Here is a 19,940-nt window from a genome sequence, read left to right as displayed (position 1 = left end):
GGGAGTGGCAGAGTCAGAATCATTGGTGACCTTTAAGCGGCAATTGGATAGGTACATGGATAGGTGCTTAAGCTAGGACAAATGTTCGGCACAACATCGTGGGCTGAAGGGCCTGTTCTGTGCTGTATTGTTCTATGTTCTATGTTCTATGTTCTAATGGCCCTCAGGTACACTGTTTCATTCTAGTATTATAATCCTAGTGTAAAAACTGTTCACCCATCAGATATGCACGAGAGTTCTCTCTACAAAGGCCACCTTTCCTGCTTTACCTTTTAATGTTCATTCTCAAGCAACCAACTAATTCTCTGTGAAAAGAATGGTCAGGCTCTGCTTCAATAATGGTTTGCAGTGTAGAACTGCATATACCGACTGTCCTGTTAGTAATGTTCTTGCCAGCCACCCACATTGTTCTTTGATCATACTTAATCTTGACCCACATTGAATCCAAAATGGAAGTCCAAGCACAAAGTAGCAAAGTGAAAACCAATTGATGAAAGCTGGGATAATACAAATGAAGCAGACAGAAGAATTGGTCAAGAGAACTGAAACAAGTTACGCAAAGATTGGGATCAAAGCGTTAGGAAGCATTAGGAAGCAATTTCCGAAGCTTAAGAAGTGGTAAATATCATTTTATTATTAATAAGTGCATCAAGGAATATATCTGGAATCTATAACCTGTATCACCTTCAGGAATATGATTCCAATTGTAATCCCTTGCTCTCATTTTAAATGTTTGAGCATTGGCAGACAAGCATTCTGCTACTTTGGCACTAAGTTCTGGAATTTCCTCCTAAACCTCTCAACATTTCTTGCTCTCCTCCTTCGTTAAAGCCTACCTCTTAGAATCAGCATTCAGACATCTGTCCTAGCATCTCTTTATGTGAGTGAAGGTTGTTATGTTTGGTAATGGGGCATTGGGAAGCTTTACTGTGTTGGAGATGCTGTGTTGATGCGAGTTATTGTTGTAAAGAGGAAAGGCCTAGGAAAGCTGGAAAGTGAATCATTAGGCCAAGGAGGCCACGCAAAACTAACTTGTTAAAGATTTTCAAAGACAGTTTGTGGTGAACATGAGTGATTGAGAAAATAGACAGCAGATGATGTATACTATGGAAGTTATTCAGTTTGCTAGGAAGGCAGATTACTCCCTGAATGGTGATGGATTGGAATGGGGGAGGTACAATGAGATCTGCCTGTCTTCATACACCAGTCACTGAAAGTGAGCATGCAGGTGTTGCAGGAGGTGAAGGCGGCAAATGATATGTTGGCCTTCATAGTACAGGAGCAGGGATGTTTTGCTGCAATTATACATGGCTCTGGAGAGACCACACCCAGAGTTTTGTGTGGAGTTTTGGTCTCTTTATCTGAGAAAGGATGTTCTGGCTCTTGAGGGAGTGCAAGAAATGTTTACCAGACTATCGTATGAAGAGAGACTTGATCAATTAGGACTATATTTACCGGAGTTTAGAAGAATGAGCGAGGATCTCACAGAATGCTATAAAATTCTGTCAGGACTAGACAGGGTAAACACAGGAGGGATGTTCCCAATGACCAGGGAGTCTAGAACCAGGAGTCACAGTTTAAGGATACATGGTATGCCATTTAGGACTGAGAGGAGAAATTTCTTCACTGGTAAGTGTGGTGAGCCTATGGAATTCCTACCACAGAAAATGGTTGAATGTTTTCAAAAAGGAGATTGTAGGTTTTAGGGCAAGAGGGATCAAAGAATCCGGAGAGAGATGGGTAACATGGAAATGATAATCAGTTATGATCAAAATGAATGGCAGAGCAGGCTATAAGGGCTGAATGGCCTGCTCCTGCTCCTGTTTACTATGAGCTACCTTTTCTTAATGGACAAGAATTCTGCAGTAAATCTTTGAGAGGATTTGAAGACGTAAGAAATAAGAGCAGGGGTCTAGGCCTACCTCGGTGGTTGGATGATGCATGTCACAGATAGTTGCTGAAGAGCGGCAGTGAATGGCTGAGGATGGTACAAAACAGATGAGCATTGTAATAGTTTTAATTTCAAAAATATACTTTATTCATAAAAATAGTTTTATACATATACACATCCTCTAAAACAGTTTGGGTCTGTACAGTAGCAGATGAAGAAACAAACAAACATTAGAGTTTGACTCTATCCAGAAAACATACTTGAGGCATTTCTTACTTGTGCCAGGTTATATTTATATGTATTTGAGGCACTGGGGATCTGATAAGCGAATGGACCCACATTTAACTTGGTGTTACCCCACTGCGCCTTGGCTGCATCTGCCCCAAGCTTTAGTGCGTCCCTCAGCACATTGTCCTGGACCTTAGACTGTGCCAGTCTGCAACACTCGGTCAAGGTCAACTCCTTGCCTCCTCGTAGCAGACATCGTGCGCAGAAATGCTCCCCTGAGACTAATTAATGTGTACACCCCAGTGGTAAAGAGTGAGCAGCTGGCCAACCTGCACTGACCATCAACTCAGTGAAAGATGCTCTCTGGTTTGCCGGAATCTTGTTGGTCTTCCTCTCCTTTTCCCACAAAGTCTTGAGGAAAATCCCCTGGCACAGAACAGCTACAAACAATAGCAGCCACAGTCCAAGAGACAACATGACAACTAGCTATTTATCATGAAGGTTATTTTTAATACGTGACCTGGTCCTAAAATAAAGAAGCTACAAAGTGCACTGCCAGCACTTGCTGTTCTTAATAAAAAAAATCAAGATCTAAAAGCCAAGAAATGTGAATCAGTAATTGTGAGGCCAATGTTGGCGTTTTATATTTAGACAACCATGACAGGGGACATAATTTAGAAAGCTGTTTTGGTACGGGGAGGGGTGGGAATAAAAGAGAGGCAATAGAGCAGAGCCCAACAGTAAGGCTGAGGAGTAGGGCTCCAGGGGCCAGTGAGACTAACCCCAACGGGCTGAATGGCAACATGGAGAAGACCACAGCAGCATTGCAGCTGGCATGTCAATAGATAGGGATTGCCAACTTTGATCCGCCTTAATCATGGCAGTTTCATCACATGGGGAGAAAGTGAGGTCTGCAGATGCTGGAGATCAGAGATGGAAATGTGTTGCTGGAAAAGCGCAGCAGGTCAGGCAGCATCTAGGGAACAGGAGAATCGACATTTCGGGCATTAGCCCTTTTTCATCACATGACCAGCCCTTACCCAGTTTAAGAACTTTTCCTATTTCTCACCCGAGACTTTTATCACCAACAGACAAAAAAAAACGAAAAGACAATTTTTCTTTTGATGTCCGAGGCTGAACAGGCTGGAGCTGTTTTCCCTGGAGCAGAGGCTGAGGGGTGACCTTATAGAGGTTTACAAAATTATGAGGGGCATGGACAGGATAAATAGGCAAAGTCTTTTCCCTGGGATGGGGAGTCCAGAACTAGAGGGCATAGGTTTAGGGTGAGAGGGGAAAGATATAAAAGAGACCTACGGGGCAACTTTTTCACACAGAGGGTGGTTCGTGCATGGAATGAGGTGCCAGAGGAAGTGGTGGAGGCTGGTATAATTGCAACATTTAAGAGGCATTTGGATGGGTATATGAATAGGAATGGTTTGGAGGATATGGGCCGGGTGCTGGCAGGTGGGACTAGTTTGGGTTGGGATATCTGGTCGGCATTGACGGGTTGGACCGAAGGGTCTGTTTCCAGGCTGTACATCTCTATGATTCACTAAGGGAAAAAAAATTGATCTTAAATTTCTGGAAACTCCAGGTTGATTGGCAACCTCACAGTAGCAGTGTCTTCTGATTCAATGGGGGTCAGAAAATACTCAGTATCTGAGTTCAGTGCTAATGAAGACCACTATGCCAAAACTGGGCACAAGGATGGCACAAGACTGAGCCACTTGGACATGACCAGGGTGCATGGAGGTTTAGTTGTTACCTGAGCTACTGTGTGGCTATCATGAGGAGGCTGAATATTATCCAGTCATGGACACCAGCACGCAAAGGGGTGAGGAGTAGGGGAATTGGTCACAGCCACATTATAGAATCATAGAATCCCTACAGTGTGGAAAGGAACCATTTGGCCCCATTGAATGAACACTGATCATCCAAAGATCACCTCACCCAGATCCAGACCCCCTATCCCCATAACCCTATATTTCCTATGACCAGTCTACCCATCCTGCAAGTCTTTGGACTGTGGGAGGAAACCAGAGCACCCCGAAGAAACTCACACAGAGAATGTGCAAACTCCACACAGAAAGTCACCCAAGGCTGGGGCTGAACCCAGGTCCCTGGTACTGCAAGGCAGCACCGCTAGCCACTGAGATACCATACTATGCCATATCTGGGGTGCTATGTACAGGATATGAGTCATTGGAGGTAATGCAAAAAGGAGCAGCTTGACTTCAACTTCACCAGCCTCTACCATCTGAAATATGAGGAAAGGTAAAGGGGAAAATTCCCTTGTTCAATGAAGAAATTACATTGTAAAAGTAGTTTCAAATTCACTACATCCAGTGTGCTTTTACTGTCAAAAGGTTGAACTATTTAAGATTAACTTGTTTACATTAAGCTAGTTTATGTTGAAGTTGGTGAATGTTATAACACAGAGGTTTCTAGGGAGGCAGAAAATATGGAATAACTTGAAGGAAGGTAGTTACAGAGTGGTTACTCAGTGTCTGAGACAACAGTGGACTGTAACGTATTACCTTCATCAGTTTCATGATGAAGAGCTTATGCTTGGAACGTCAACTCTCCTGCTCCTCGGACACTGCCTGACTGGCTGTGCTTTTCCAGCACCACACTCTTCGACTCTGATCTCCAGCATCTGTAACTTGTTCTTCCTGTAACTTGTTATTTCTGGTCCTCCACATTCTTTGTCTTTCCAGCTTCTCAAGCATCTGTGATTGTTATTCTCCCTTGGCTTTGATTCCTGAATTGTTTGTAAAGGTTAAGATTGATTTGCTATGAGCAGCATCTGGTTTGTATTTGCATCACATGTTCAGCCCGAGTGAGGTACATTATGACACGTCTGCTCTAAATTGACATTCATATCCGCCTTTCTCAAAAAAACACTCATGAGGCTGACTTTGATCAAATTCCGGATGTGTCATTTCCATTGATGTTCTGAGAGGGTTTCTCTCTGCGAGAGCTAGCAGGTTTTCTCACACAATCATCCCAAGCACACCTCATTAACTGTCTCCCACACCCCATGGCATCCGATGCTAGCTCAATTCTCCTGCTCACTGTAGCTGGATGTATTTGCCACTACCAGGGTATACCCAATACCAGTGCCATCTCGGAATCTCTACTGTGTCTCTGGTTAAGCCAATGGCAGTCCAGAGTTGCCTTCACTGTCAATGTAAAGGGACGCAGCTGCAAAACCAACACTGCTCACAAAGGGGGCACAAGCAGGAGGCTGGAAGAACACAGCAAACCAGGCAGCATCAGGAGGTGGAGAAATCGGTGTTTCGGGTGTAACCCTTCTTCAGGGATGGGGGTGAGTGTAAGGGGAGCTGCAGATAAATAGGGTGGCAGAGGCAAGGTGGTGAAGTGGGGATATGTAAAGACAGGAAGAGGGTACGACCTGGTTGGTCAATGGGAGGAATGAATCCGGTTGATGGTAGGTAGGTGTGGAAGAGAGGGTGAGGGGCTGGGAGGGGAGTCAGGGGATGGAAAGGGAGGTTATTTGAAATTGGAGAACTTAATGTTGAGTCCTCTTGGCAGTTGGCTGCCCAGGTGGAAGATGAGGGGTTGTTCCTCCAATTTACGGTTTGGTTCATTGTGGCAATGGAGGAAGCCAAGGATGGTCATGTTGGAAAGGGAGTGGGAAGGGGAATTAAAATGGGTGGGGACTGGGAGATCCGGTTGGCTCCTGCGGGTCTGGCTAAGAGCATGACGAACCATTCCCTAACTTTACATTTGGTCTCCCCATTGTAGAGAACACCACATCGGGAGCACCTGATGCAGTAAACTGTTTTGGAAGAGAGGCAGGTGAACCTCTGTTTCACCTGGAAGGACGGTTTGGGGCCCTGGATGGAGTGAGGGGGGTGGTGTGCTGGCAGATTTTGCATTTTTCTGGTTGTGGGGGGAAGGTGCCTGAGCACGGCTGACACTATCTTGCACATGCTCTGCATATTCCTACACCTATCACTGTTTATGCACCAGGACATACACAGATTATCTGTCCTTAACCACATCTCACCTTACCTTCCTCTCTAAGTTGCTGCTATACTTATCCCATTACCCACCATAGCCCATCAGTTAAAACATTCACTTCAATTTGCAAATGACCAAAAATGAACAGAAATCAAATGATCGGAAGCTGCATTTGCCTCTGAGAGCACAGATGAACTGCTTGCTTATACCAAGCACCAATGATGCTACTGTCAATGAATGATCACTGCATCAAGCCCTCATCTTCTCAAACTACATATCAGCTAAGTGCTGTGCTCTATCGTAGACAGGGTCATGTCCTTCCTGGTTAATGTCCTTCTCCTCGGATGCCTGTTCCGCCTCTCCCAGTTCCTCAGCATTCCTCACATACCCTCTTAGCCTGCTCCAGCTGTGCATAGCACAGTGTGTAAGGAGTAAGTGGCATATTCTGACCTTGCAAGGCCCCATCAGATTGCTCCAAGCAGTACACTCACCTCCAGCAAACCTATCAGCTGTCCCACCATGACCTTGGCTGACCAAAGGGCAGCAGTGTATATGTGCTTGGCATCAGGCACATCAGGATCACCTGACCCACTGTGACTTTGGCCAGCCAATGGGCAGCAGTGTATATGTCGGCACAGGATCACCTGACCCACAGTGACTTTGGCTAGCCAATGGGCAGCAGTGTGTATGTGCTCGGGCTCAGGCACAGGATCACCTGACCCACTGTGACTTTGGCCAGCCAATGGCAGCAGTGTATATGTGCTTGGCTTCAGGCACAGGATCACCTGCCCCACTGTGACCTTGGCTGGCCAATGAGCAGCAGTGTACATGTAGGTACAAGATCACCTGACCCACTGTGACTTTGGCCAGCCAATGGGCAGCAGTGTATATATAGGCACAGGATCACCTGATCCACATTGACTTTGACCAGCCATTGGGCATCAGTGTACATGTAGGCACAGGATCACCTGACCCACTGTGACTTTGGCCAGCCAAAGGGCGGCAGTGTATATGTGCTCAGCCTCACACACAGGATTGTGTCACAGAATCTTCAGACATAGTCACAGAGGATGGTGGTTGTGTCCGAAGGCAACAGGACTCTCAAACACAGCAGGAGCACACAAGTTCTCAAGGTTGCAAGCATCACGACAGCTCCCAGGTTACCAAAAGCAACCTTCAAAGTGGTACTGATGATGTTAGATCACATGCACATTGTTGGGCTTTCTATCGAGCTGTGATACAGCCCTCTCAGTATGACATGTGTATAGTCTATAATGCCCTGCAGCTCTTTTGCTGATGTGAACTGACTGGGCTACATCATTGACCCCCTCACTGGCAAACCAGATGAAGTACTATGATCTGGAACAAATGGTCACTGCCTTGATGCATTTGTGACTGGCTGATTGAGTGACCCTCATAGGACCCCAGTAGTGCATTGGAAGGAGTCAGTCGTGTAACAGTTGAAGGGCACACTCCCTGAGACTGCAGGTCCCACTCCAGCAGCTGGCATTGTTCAGAGGAAGTGGTGGAGGCTGGTACAATTACAACATTTAAAAGGCATCTGGCTGGGTATATGAATAAGAAGGGTTTGGAGGGAATGGGCCAAGTGCTGGCAAATGGGACTAGATTAATTTAGGATATCATCTAAGAGTTGGACCGAAGGGTTTGTTTGTTTCTATGACTCTATAACTTAGTGGGAAATTGCGACTTTATCAGTTTGGACATGAAGAAAGACTTCGTAGGATATCTTTACAATTCTCTCAGATTCCTCGCCATAGCCCACATCATTCACAGCCTGGGAAGATCCTGCCGAGGTTTTAATCTGCTTTCTCCGCAAAACATTTGTCAGATGCCAAAACCTATAGATTAGACATCGGGGATTGATGATGAGATGATGTGAACTTTGAGTTTTCAAAGCCATGTCATAAATTGAAGACAGATGAAAATGGAGTTTTGTATCCTTGTGATACCAAGGTAGAACTAGAAGAATGTAGAGTGCATCCATAAAGCCCTGAAAGTGAAGTTGGCTCCTCTGCAACTTTTTGTTGTACCTTTTCATTTAACAGTGCTGTTAAATAGGCATTTATGGGATGATGTTGCTCCTTTAACAAGGTTCTGTTGGCTTTGGGTTTTTTTCTCAGTGAGGTCATAAAAGACACGGACTGCGAAAAGTCTAAGTTGAAGAGTTTTAAGGCCAATTTGATTATAGCTAACAGATACTGCCTCAGGCAAAAAGCTTTTAAATTAAAAAAAACTTGCACAATGAAGGGAAAGCGGCCAGCTCCCCCAGCTCAGCTTTTCTCCAGTTTGATTTGGTTTTAGCACAGTTGAGTTGAAAAAAGCTGCTTGACCCCAAAGAAGCAGGTCCAGGCTGATCCTCCTCTCTCTCTGTCTTCTCTCCTGTAAGACCTTGGGTTGACTTTATCCTTTCTGCCAAGGGGTGTTTATGGGGATTGTGCAAGTATTGGGAACAGCATCATTAAGTTGGGATGATCTGTTGGGTTTTTGGATAGGTTAAGTTACTTTGTATTCAGTTCTCTTCTGTTTGTATTTTCTCTGGTAATCTTGTAAATAAATTCTGTTTTGTTTCAAACTATGTGGTTTGACCAACTGCATCCCTCCTGGAATATCTACATTACACCTGCTTAAAACAATTTACGAAGTTAGAGTCTGGGCTACTTTCTTGAAATGTTCTGAGGGGGTCTGGCCTGGTCCATAACATATAGATCAAATGAAAATAATTGAATCGAAGCAACATCCTAAACTTGGGGCAGAATCAGGCTCATGCTCATTGCTATTTAGGTTCATCTTAATTTCAACCCCCTTTAGCTATGACTTGGAGGTGCCAGTGTTGGATTGAGGTGGGCAAAGTTAAAAATCACACAACAGCAGGTTATAGTCCAACAGGTTTATTTGGAAGCACTAGCTTTCAGAGCACCACTCCTTCATCTTGAATCTCTATGAACTTTCTTCCCTTACTTTGTTCCTTCCTCATAACTGATGACTTTGCCCACTCATATCCAACTCAATTCCTCCCATTTGAGATTATTGACTTCTTTCTGATTGTAAATCCTGTCACAACACAACAATGGGATCACTAATTACAGCATCTCTTCTCAGTTCAATTCAATAACAGACCGTTGGTTTTGCTGAAGTGGTGCAGTGAGGATTTTCTGACCAACGTTTTAAAATATTTGAAAATATATCATGTATTAATGGGTATGTGAATTTTTTAGATTAGATTAGATTAGATTACCTACAGTGTGGAAAAAGGCCCTTCGGCCCAGCAAGTCCACACCGACTCGCTGAAGCGCAATCCACCCAGACCCATTCCCCCACATTTACCCCTTCACCAAACACTACGGGCAATTTAGCATGGCCAATTCACCTAACCTGCACATTTTGGACTGTGGGAGGGAACCGGAGCACCTGGAGGAAACCCACGCAGACATGGGGAGAATGTGCAAACTCCACAGAGTCAGTCGCCTAATGCGCTGTGAGGCAGCAGTGCTAACCACTGTGCTACTGTGCCACCCACTTGAGAGACTTGATCCTATAGAATGAATATTACCATTAAAGTCAAGGAAAATTTTAAATAATTGGTCTTCTCTGATTTTATTGTAATGAGTGTCCAGGTCTCTTGAGGTCTCCCCTCCTGAGTTTCCGAATAAATAGGAGAAAGTGAGGTCTGCAGATGCTGGAGATCAAAGTTGAAACTTTATATTGTAATGAGTGTCCAGGTCTCTTGAGGTCTCCCCTCCTGAGTTTCCGAATAAATAGTTGCCTATAGACTGCAACATAATGTTGCATACGTGGTGCATAGTCTTAATATGGCTCCCCAAATGTTAGTACTGACAAGATAATTCCTGTCATCTAATTTACAATACATGACTTCTCCTGATTTCATCTTTAGTCTGACAGAATGAAACATAATTAAGTAAATTTCTGACAAATACCCTTCCATTCTCCTGCTGGTTCATTGTTGGAAGCTATGTACAAACACTTGGACACACAGTCTCAATGGCTTTTAACTTTTCAATGCATCTATTATGTAGGAGCTTAACGACAAACAAGCAGGAACAGACCATCTAGTCCCACACTGTCTTGATGTCTGAAGTATTGGGATTAAATATCCCTTACCTAACTGCAGCTATACAATCTCATCAGTGAACCAGTAAAAAGAAAGAGCCAAGAAGAGAGAAAAAAAACCTGGAAATTTTCTGTTTGACCTTGTTAGATGATTGAACCCATGCCACTAAACACTAATCATGTATAAGCTATCAACTGCTTTGAATAAAGTTCCTTATTTAGCTAAATTTTCATAGCAAAAGAATAGCTGCAAACAATCTTACTAAATGCCATATCTGGCATTGCTTCTTCAACAATCTATTGCAACATATTGCAGTTGAAATATTTTTTAAAATTAGTAGAAACAAATCAGATTAAATAGGATTTGGGCTCATCGGATCCTAGAAACCCAGGTCTGGTATCAGGTTTAGAAAACTTTGACCCATTGGTGGGACATGGAGGGTGAAGACTTGGTTTATAGTATTTTAAATCACAGTGAAAGGAACTCTGTTGTTTACTGAAAGGACATTACAAATGTTGCCAGACTCAACATCTTAAATTACAGTGAAAGATTTTGCAACAGAGGTCTGGAGACTCAATGTCTGGCAAAGATTAAAAGATTCACAACTGTATTGTGAAACTTCAATGGAAAGTTATAGGTTGAATGGGCTCCCATATTTTCAGCCTGTCCCACATTTTGAATAACTGGACAGTGTAACAATAGTATGTACATGCATGAACATTAAACCCTCATGCCAAATATAAAAAGAAAACAGGGATTTGCTATGTATTTGTTGCTTTTTCTGTGCTGGTCTCACTACTTATAGCTAGCTATAGAATGTTTAGGCAGGAAAGGGCAAAAATTACAATTACATCTTCAAAGAAAGTGCAATTTTCTGATATGCAGAGGCTCTCACATAGTCATGATTTTAAGGAACACTGAACTCTATTGTAAAGTTTTGCCTAGCTTCTGTTTACATATATTAGAGTTGATCTTTTTCTGCACTTTCTCTAGCTGTAACATTCTATTCTGCATTCTGTTCTATTACACTGTTGTACTTATGTAAGGTATGATTTATCTGGTTAGCATGCAAAACCTTACCTTTCACTGTATCTCGGCACAAATGACAATAATAGGTTAAATCAAATTAAACTCAATGCAATTGCACTGTTAAGGTGCTCAGTGAACGTTCCCATTCTGGGATTTCCAGCTAATAGGAACAATTATCAGGAAACTGAAACTGACAATGTCTATCCATTTGTTTTGGTAGATGAAAGGTCATGAGTTGCCACCATGTCGTTTCAAGTGATGCAGGATTGGATCCATCAGTAATACCTTCTTACATTGTCAAGTATCTGTGATTCACATGCAACCTTGCAGCTATTGACCAAACATCTCAGAAAAGTCAGCTACCAAACCTTTATTCCCCCAGAAAAAAAGCTGATCACTCAAAATAAACTCTTGATGTGAAAAAGCATAGTTACAATGGTTTTGCAACTGAAGCTTTCGGAATATGTCACAACCTTAACTTGGATTTTATCTCATAAAGTAAGTGCAAATCGAAAGAAGGAAAGTCAATTGTTGAAGTAATTAAACTGCTGGTCTATCCATGTGTGTTGTGAATAGGAAAGCATCAAGGGCTGCGTCCCTGGAAACACATTGCATTTTTAATCTTGAACTGATGCATTTTACTTTACCATACACTATTTACCACTCGTAGTTTTTTAAATGTAAAAAGCAAATAGCAATGCTAGCTGGATTTTCAGCACACCAATACTTACTCAAAAGTTAGCTCAACAGTCACGTCCAACCCACAGGGACACTGCCATTTGTTCAGCTCCCAACTACTCAACAGTATCTTGCTCAGGAAGTGTTTATGATAAGGAATGGCAGACAATTAACTGTTAGACATATTGCCAAAAGCAGGGTGAATGGAAATTCTGACAGTTTCTAGTGCATATTATTTGGTAAAATAAATATGTTTTGCGTCTGTGGAGTTTGTGTTTATGCTTTCAGGTTTTAATGTTAAGTTGAAAGCAGGAGGGATATAGCTGTCTGACTTTGTTACACTGTAAGGGTGTGAGAGGGCACTGGGGCAGGGATAGCAGGGGAAACATTGAAATGCACATTTTTCCACGATGTCAGGATGTCATAATGGACAATGTAGTGTGTATGACAATGTCGGAAACACTGCATTCAAATTTTGTCGACAAGATTCCTCAAAGAGCAAAAAAAAAGAATTAGCAGCTAATCTCAGTGATGTTGGTTGAAGAATAAGATTGGCCAGGGTACTGGGGAGAACTACCCTTCAGTTCTTCCAATCATGGTATGGAACTAATGGAGAGGGTAGACAAGAGCTCAGTTAATGACAACACAGAAAACAGAGCATCCAACATGACAATACCTAGATGTTTACGGCTTTGTAGTGGGAATTGAATCCAAAGCTTCAGAAACAGAGCTGAGAGGCGACTGAGCCATGGTTGAAACACAATTAAATTTATTGAGAGCTGTCCCTGAGGGTTTGTAACTGCAGGAGCCACCCAATTGAAGGTAGGAGACAGAGGGTGGTGATGGACGATTGTTTTTTAGCCTGGAAGACTGTGACCAGTGGTGTGCCACAAGGATCGGTGCTGGTTCCACTGCTTTTTGTCATTTATTTAAATAATTTGGATGTGAATATAGGTGGTATGGTTAGTAAGTTTGCTGATGACACAAAAACAGGTGGTGTAATGCACAGTGAAGAAGAATACCTCAGAGTACAACAGACCTTGATCAGATAGGCTAATGGGCTGAGGAGTGCGTGGCATATGGATAAAAGCAAATTACTGCGGATGCTGGAATCTGAAACCAAAAGAGAAAATGCTGGAAAATCTCAGCAGGTCTGGCAGCATCCGTAAGGAGAGAAAAGAGCTGACGTTTCAAGTCTAACTGACCCTTTGTCAAAGCAGTCAGTTAGATTCAAAATGTCAGCTCTTTTCTCTCCTTACAGATGCTGCCAGTGGCATATGGAGTTTAATTTGGATAAATGTGAAGTGTTTCATTTAGTAAGGCAAACCAGGGCAGTACTTATACACTTAATGGTAGGGCTCTGGGGAGTGTTGCTGAACAGAGATATCTAGATGCAAAGATCCTTGAAGTGCAGTCAGAGGTAGACAGGGAGGTGAAGAAGGTGTTTGGCATGCTTGACGTCATTGGTCATAACATTGAGTATAGGAGTTGGGATGTCATGTTGGGATGGTACATGACATTATTGAGGCCACTTCTGGATTACTGCATACAACTGTGGTTGCCCTTTAATGGGAAGGATGTTGTTAAACTTAAGAGAGTGCAGACAAGATTTATGAGGATATTGCCAGGTTTGAAAGGTTTGAGATATAGGGAGAGGTTTAATAGAGTGGTGCTTTGTTCCCTCAAACATCAGAGACTGAGGAGTGACCTTATAGGGGTCTATAAAATCATGATGGGCATGAATAAGGTGAATAGTCAAGGTCCTTTTCCTATGGTGGGGGAGTCCAGAACCAGAGGACATGGGTTTAAGGTGAGAGGGGCAAGATTTAAAACGGACCTAAGGGGCAACCTTTTCATGCGGAGGTGGTGTGTGTATAGAATGAGCTGCCAGCTGAAGTGGTGAAGGTTGATACAATTACAACATTTAAAAGGCATCTGGGTGGGTATATGAATAGGAATGGTTTAGAGGGATATGGGCCAAATGCTGACAAATGGGACTAGGTCAGATTAGGATATCTGGTTGGTGCGAATGAGTTGGATCGAAGGGCATATTTCCGTGCTGTATGACTCTATGACTCTAACTGCTGTGAGGTTCTCCTATGCAGTCTTTTCCTGTTGAAGAACGTTGGCTGCTTATTGACTCTGGCTAGAGAGTATCAGAGTAAATTCAGTTTGCTTGGAATCTTATTTGGTAGTTGTATTTCCTTTAAGGGTTAAATACAGAAATGTCAAAGCAAGCAGGTAGGCAGTTATCGGTTCTAAGTAAAAATATAAACAAGATTAATTTCAAGGAGCATTGTCTACACCTCAGGGAGCAGCTGATGGCCTGTCTATGCTTTATTTCAGATTTGCAATCTCATATTACAGCTGTGGCAGTTATTACAGGACAGACTGAGGTTGTTCCGGGGGTAATTCAAGCAAAGTGTTACATCCAGCTAATCACCTTTCAGATATCACTTGGTGTCATCCTGGGAAGAATAGAAAGCAGCTCGACCATGAAAGATGCAGGAGTTGAAACCCAGCCAAGAAAAAGCTTGCAAAGTTAGCAATGTACTCTGGAAACACACTGTTCCATCATTCACATTTTAATGATTGAAAAGAATAATCAAGCTAGCAATTATCATCATTAGAAGTAATGCTGACTGTGGTTTATACGTGATCTCAGCGTACTTTGTCCCTGTTTTGTGGTTTTGTTTCTTTCCTTTTCAACATTCTCAGGATTTTATTTTGTTCATTTCCTCTCTGGAAGATGATGCAAGTGAATACGGAGGTCTGGGTTAGAGACAGGCTGGTGGCAGATGAGTCTACCACTCAAGGCATCAGGGAATGAATCATAGAATCTCTACAGTGCAGACAGAGGTCATTCAGCCCATTGAGTCTGCACCGACCCTCCAAAGAGCATCCCACCCAGACACACCCCAGCCCTTCCCATGGGATTTTTACCATTGGCAAGGCCAACTAACCTGCACATTCCTGGAAATGTTTTTAGCATGGCCAATCCATCTAACCTGCACATCTTTGGACCATAGGAGAAACCAGAGCACCTGGAGGAAAAGGGCGGCATGGTGGCACAGCAGTTAGCACTGCTGTCTCACAGCGCCAGAGACCCGGGTTCAATTCCCGCCTCAGGCGACTGACTGTGTGGAGTTTGCACATTCTCCCCGTGTCTGCGTGGGTTTCCTCCGGGTGCTCCGGTTTCCTCCCACAGTCCAAAAATGTGCAGGTTAGGTGAATTGGCCATGCTAAATTGCCTGTAGTGTTAGGTTACGTGGTAAATGTAGGAGAATAGGTCTGGGTGGGTTGCGCTTCGGCAGGTCAGTGTGGACTTGTTGGGCCGAAGGGCCTGTTTCCATACTGTAAGTAATCTAAATCTAAGAAACTCACACAGACACAGGGAGATTGTGCAAACCCCACACAGACAGTCATCACCTGAGGCTGAAATCAAACCCTGGCCCCTGGCGCTGTGAGGCAGCAGTGCTAATCACTGAGCCACCATGTCACCCATTGCCCATAGCAATGCCAATAGTTTGCCCATAGCAATACCAATAGGCTAAAGAGGAAAGCCTAAGATGGGTACAGTCACACAGCAACAATACTGCACATTTGTCTAGCGCCTTTAATGTAGTGAAACACATCAAGATTCCTTTAGAGGAGCATTTTCAAACAACTAATGTCTCTGCGCCACTTACAGAGGAATTGGGCAGATGATTAAAAGCTTGGTCAAAGAGTTACGCTCTGAGAAACAGGCAGAGAGATGTATGGAGGGAATTGCAGAGGCTAGAATTCGAGGAATACAGATATCTTGAAGGATTGTGAAACCAGAGTGGATGTCAGAGATAGGGAGGGGTGAGGCTATGAAGAGATTTGAAAACAAGAGTGAGATTTTTAAAATCAAGATGTTGCTTAATGAGAGCCAAAGTAGGTCAGTTAGCACCAGGATGTTAGGGGAACAGGATTATGCTGTGAGTAAGATATGGGAGGCAGACTTTATGGAGGATGGAACATGGGAGTGTTAATTGGAGTCACAGTCATTATGGCACAGAAGGAGGCCATTCAGCCATTGAGTCCATGCCAGCTCTCCGTACAGGCATCCAGTTAGTTCTACTCCACTGCTCTATCCACATGGCCCATGAGTGTCCATCTGATTTCCTTTTTAATCATTGATTAATTCCACCACCATTGTGGGCTGTAGGTTCCAGCTCATTAACACTCACCACAGACAAAAAGTTCTTCCATACATTCACCCTGCAACTCTTGCCCCAAATCTTAAATCTGTGTCCTCCAACCCTTGTAGAATTAGCAAGTGAGAACACTGTTTATACGTTGCCTTTCCCCAAGCCTCCCATAAATCCTCCCATAATCTCATAAATCCTCCATTGAATCTTCCTTTCAACTCCTTCTCTCCAAGGAGAACGGTTCCAACTTTTCCAACCAAACCTCTTCTGTGGAATCTTCTTGCTACATCTCCTCTGCACCTCAGAAGGACTCTCAGATCCTTCTTAAAGTGTGCTGACAAGAATTGAATACCATACATTCATCATGATCTAACCAGAGGTTGATAAAAAATTCAATGACAGAGATGCTTACTCTAAAACCTATGAGGTGATCTGATTGCCAGGTCATGAAATATTATATAGTTTTCACTTCTTGGGGAGTCCAATGTAAGGCTATAAGATCATAAGAAATAGAAGCAGGCCATTCAGCCCTTCAGACCTGCTCTGCCTTTCAATACGAATGGCTGATCTGACATTCCTCATGTCCACGTTTCTATCATAGAGTCATAGATTCATAGAGATGTACAGCATGGAAACAGACCCTTCGCTCCAACCCGCCCATGCCGACCAGATATCCCAACCCAACCTAATCCCACCTGCCAGCACCCGGCACATATCCCTCCAAACCTTTCCTGTTCATATACCCATTCAAATGCCTCTTAAATGGTACAATTGTACCAGCCTCCACCACTTCCTCTGCCAGCTCATTCCACTCTCTGTGTGTATCCTTTCCCTGTAACCCTTGAGTCCTGTCCCAATTAAGAGTCTATCTATATCAGCCTGTAGAATGTAAATACAAGATAGTCTCTAATAGGTCCAATGGGGAGTTCAGGAGAAACATCGTTGCTCTAAGAGATTAGTGAAATAAGTGAAACTTGGTTGAAAGTGGTGTTATTGAGCCAAGAATCAACAATGCATTTAACCAGAAGCTAGGAAAATAATGCAAGTGATTAAGTTGGACCATTCTCATAGGGTGGTATAAAGAGGCATAGAAGGTTTGTGTGAAGCATTAATATTTGTACGGAATAGTTGGTTCAAATGGCCTGTTTCTGGGCTGTAAGTTGATGAAACTGCAAGAAGGCAGATTGTAAATTGATGAATAAAAGCCCTGCCAACAGTGAGAGAGGAGCTTGGAAAAAAAATCAATGAGGGGCGGGTTATACCAGGCACTAATTGGATTGATTGTTTTACTTGTTCCTTGCTTTAAAATCTTCTCCCTGTCTTATGTGACCTGTCCCTGATGCTTTGTACACTGAACTATCTTTCTTCTGGACTTCAGCATAAATTAGAATAGCTGGATCTTGCCCTATGACTCCCAATGCAGCAGCTCACAGCCACTTAGACTTTACAAGATTAACTTTCAAAACATTATAAAGTCTTTGTGTTGGAGAGAGGCTGCACTGTCTAAACAGATGATCCAACCAATTGCTAAAGAAGCACAAAGCTTTCAGACACTGATGGAAAGCAGGATAAATGCCCAGAGATAATTGTCTAACTGATTTAGGATGAGCTGATCTGACCAGTGCCGATTTGTTTATTGCTAGGTTGTATTCAGATGATGCTTGTGACAGCTACCACAACTCATTCACATGGAGATTAACTTCTGGAATCGGATAACACAGACAGTGACTTCTTGTTTTCTGTATGTGAAGACCTTAAAAGATTCAACTGTCTTTCTTCCTAAAATAAAATATACTACTTTGGCAACATCCAAGAAGCTACATAGGATCTTTGCAATTGTGCATGCTTTTATGGCTCAGATAGTTATTATCACAAACAGTTTCCTTCCTCATACTTGAGATACAGAAGATGTTCATTCAATGCACTTTATTTCCAACCTGTACTAATATAGCAGCCGGTTGTAAAAAGGAGAGTGCCCATTTGCTACACAAAGCTGGATTTTATGTTCCCAATGCAAGTCCAATAGCAGACCATCAGGCAACTGCCACAATCAGACCCCGCACTTCTCTCAATGCACAGTCTCAAGAGTTTCTGGTGCAAGTCGTGTCACGAGGTCTTGTGCAGAGCTGTGGATGTGTCTAACACCTTGGTGATGTGAATAGGTACAAAGTCAGGGTTTTTGAAGATGTGTTATGAACTAACTGCACAGAGGCTGGTATTCTGTCACCAAGACACCCTTTATTTACACATGGAGAGTCCTTGAAACTGATCCAGCTCCATCAGAGCCAGCTCTGTGTGAACAGGATGTCTGACACTCCTGTTCTTATCTGTCAGCCAGGGCTCCCTGATTGGATCCGATTAACAGCCCCAACTGGGGAACTCAGATTCTATGAGGTCCACCTAACCGATCACATTATAATCACTCCAGCCATCTCCCTCTGGATCCAATGGCATGGGCTGGTTCTTCTTTCTGTAGTTCCTCCTGGGGCCTTTTATCACTGATCAGGTCCCTCCAACTCTGTCTCTGATATGGACAGTGTGTAACTCACAGTAGCACACTCCTTGTACCTGGAGGATCTCAGAAGAAATTCATTCTCTTTTTCAGGCAACAAAGGCATCGAGGCAGTGACATTCACCGTGTCCATCTCAGCTTCCAAGGTATCTTCAATGTTTGAGGAGAGAGAGAGCCCATGGGTTCTGGAAAGCTGTTGAGGAGCTGGACATGTTGTGTTCCCACACCATTTGTGAGTTTTCAGGTTTCGCATGGCCCATGTGCTTGTTCATGGCCGTCACACCTTTCCAAATTTTATACGTCACTGGACCTGACCGAACATCAACCATGCCCTGTCAGTACCTGTCAGGCAGGGAGGAAAGGGTCGTGTGAGGGAGCCGTGGTTTAATAAGGAATTGGAATCCCTTGTTAAAGGGAAGAGGGCGGCCTATGTAAAGATGAGGTGTGAAGGTTCAATTGGGGCGTTTGAGAGTTATAAGGTAGCCAGGAAGGATCTGAAGAGAGAGCTAAGAGCAGCAAGGAGGGGACATGAAAAGTCCTTAGTTGGTAGGATTAGGGAAAACCCTAAGGCTTTCTATAGGTATGTCAGGAATAAAAGAATGACTAGGGTAGGAATAGGTCCAGTCAAGGATAGTAGTGGGAAGTTGCGTTTGGAGGCTGAAGAGATTGGGGAGACACTGAATGAATACCTTTCGTCAGTATTCACTTAGGAACAGGACATTGTTGCCGATGTGAATACTGAGTCACAATTACTTAGAATGGATGGCTTTGAGGTATGTAGGGAAGAGGTGTTGGAAATTCTGGAAAGGGTGAAAATAGATAAGTCCCTGGGCCTGATGGCATTTATCCTAGGATTCTCTGGGAAGCAAGGGAGGAGATTGCAGAGCCATTGGCCTTGATTTTTATGTCCTCGATGTCTACAGGAATAGTGCCAGAAGACTGGAGGATAGCAAATGTGGTTCCCTTGTTCAAGAAGGACAGTAGGGGTAACCCTAGTAACTATAGGCCGGTGAGTCTCACTTCTGTTGTGGGCAAAGTCTTAGAGAGAATTGTAAGGGATAGGGTTTATGAACATCTAGATAGGAATAATGTGATCAAGGATAGTCAGCATTGTTTTGTGAAGGGCAGGTCGTGTCTCACAAACCTTATTGAATTCTTTGAGAAGGTGACTAAGGAGGTGGATGAGGGGAAAGCGGTAGATGTGGTGTATATGGATTTTAGTAAGGCGTTTGATAAGGTTCCCCATGGTAGACTACTGCAAAAAATACGGAGGTATGGCATTGAGGGTGAGTTGGAGGTCTGGATTAGGAGTTGGCTGGCTGGAAGAAGACAGAAGGTAGTAGTTGATGG

The 19,940-nt window shown here is 43.4% G+C and overlaps 1 long non-coding RNA gene across 1 annotated transcript in view; it reads left to right on the top strand.

Annotated features, from left to right (window-relative positions):
- LOC122540308 overlaps positions 1–19,940 on the top strand; it is a 59,215-nt gene that overhangs the window by 10,452 nt on the left and 28,823 nt on the right. Inside the window, exon 3 of the long non-coding RNA XR_006309264.1 lies at positions 11,446–11,723. This is a non-coding gene — a long non-coding RNA (uncharacterized LOC122540308). The remainder of the gene's footprint in view (positions 1–11,445; positions 11,724–19,940) is intronic.

This window comes from Chiloscyllium plagiosum, chromosome 34 (genome assembly GCF_004010195.1).
Source record: "Chiloscyllium plagiosum isolate BGI_BamShark_2017 chromosome 34, ASM401019v2, whole genome shotgun sequence".
In the NCBI taxonomy this organism is placed as follows: Eukaryota; Metazoa; Chordata; class Chondrichthyes; order Orectolobiformes; family Hemiscylliidae; genus Chiloscyllium; species Chiloscyllium plagiosum.
The sequence above is the reverse complement of the archived record's forward strand: the minus strand, read 5'-3'. Positions and strand labels throughout refer to the sequence as shown.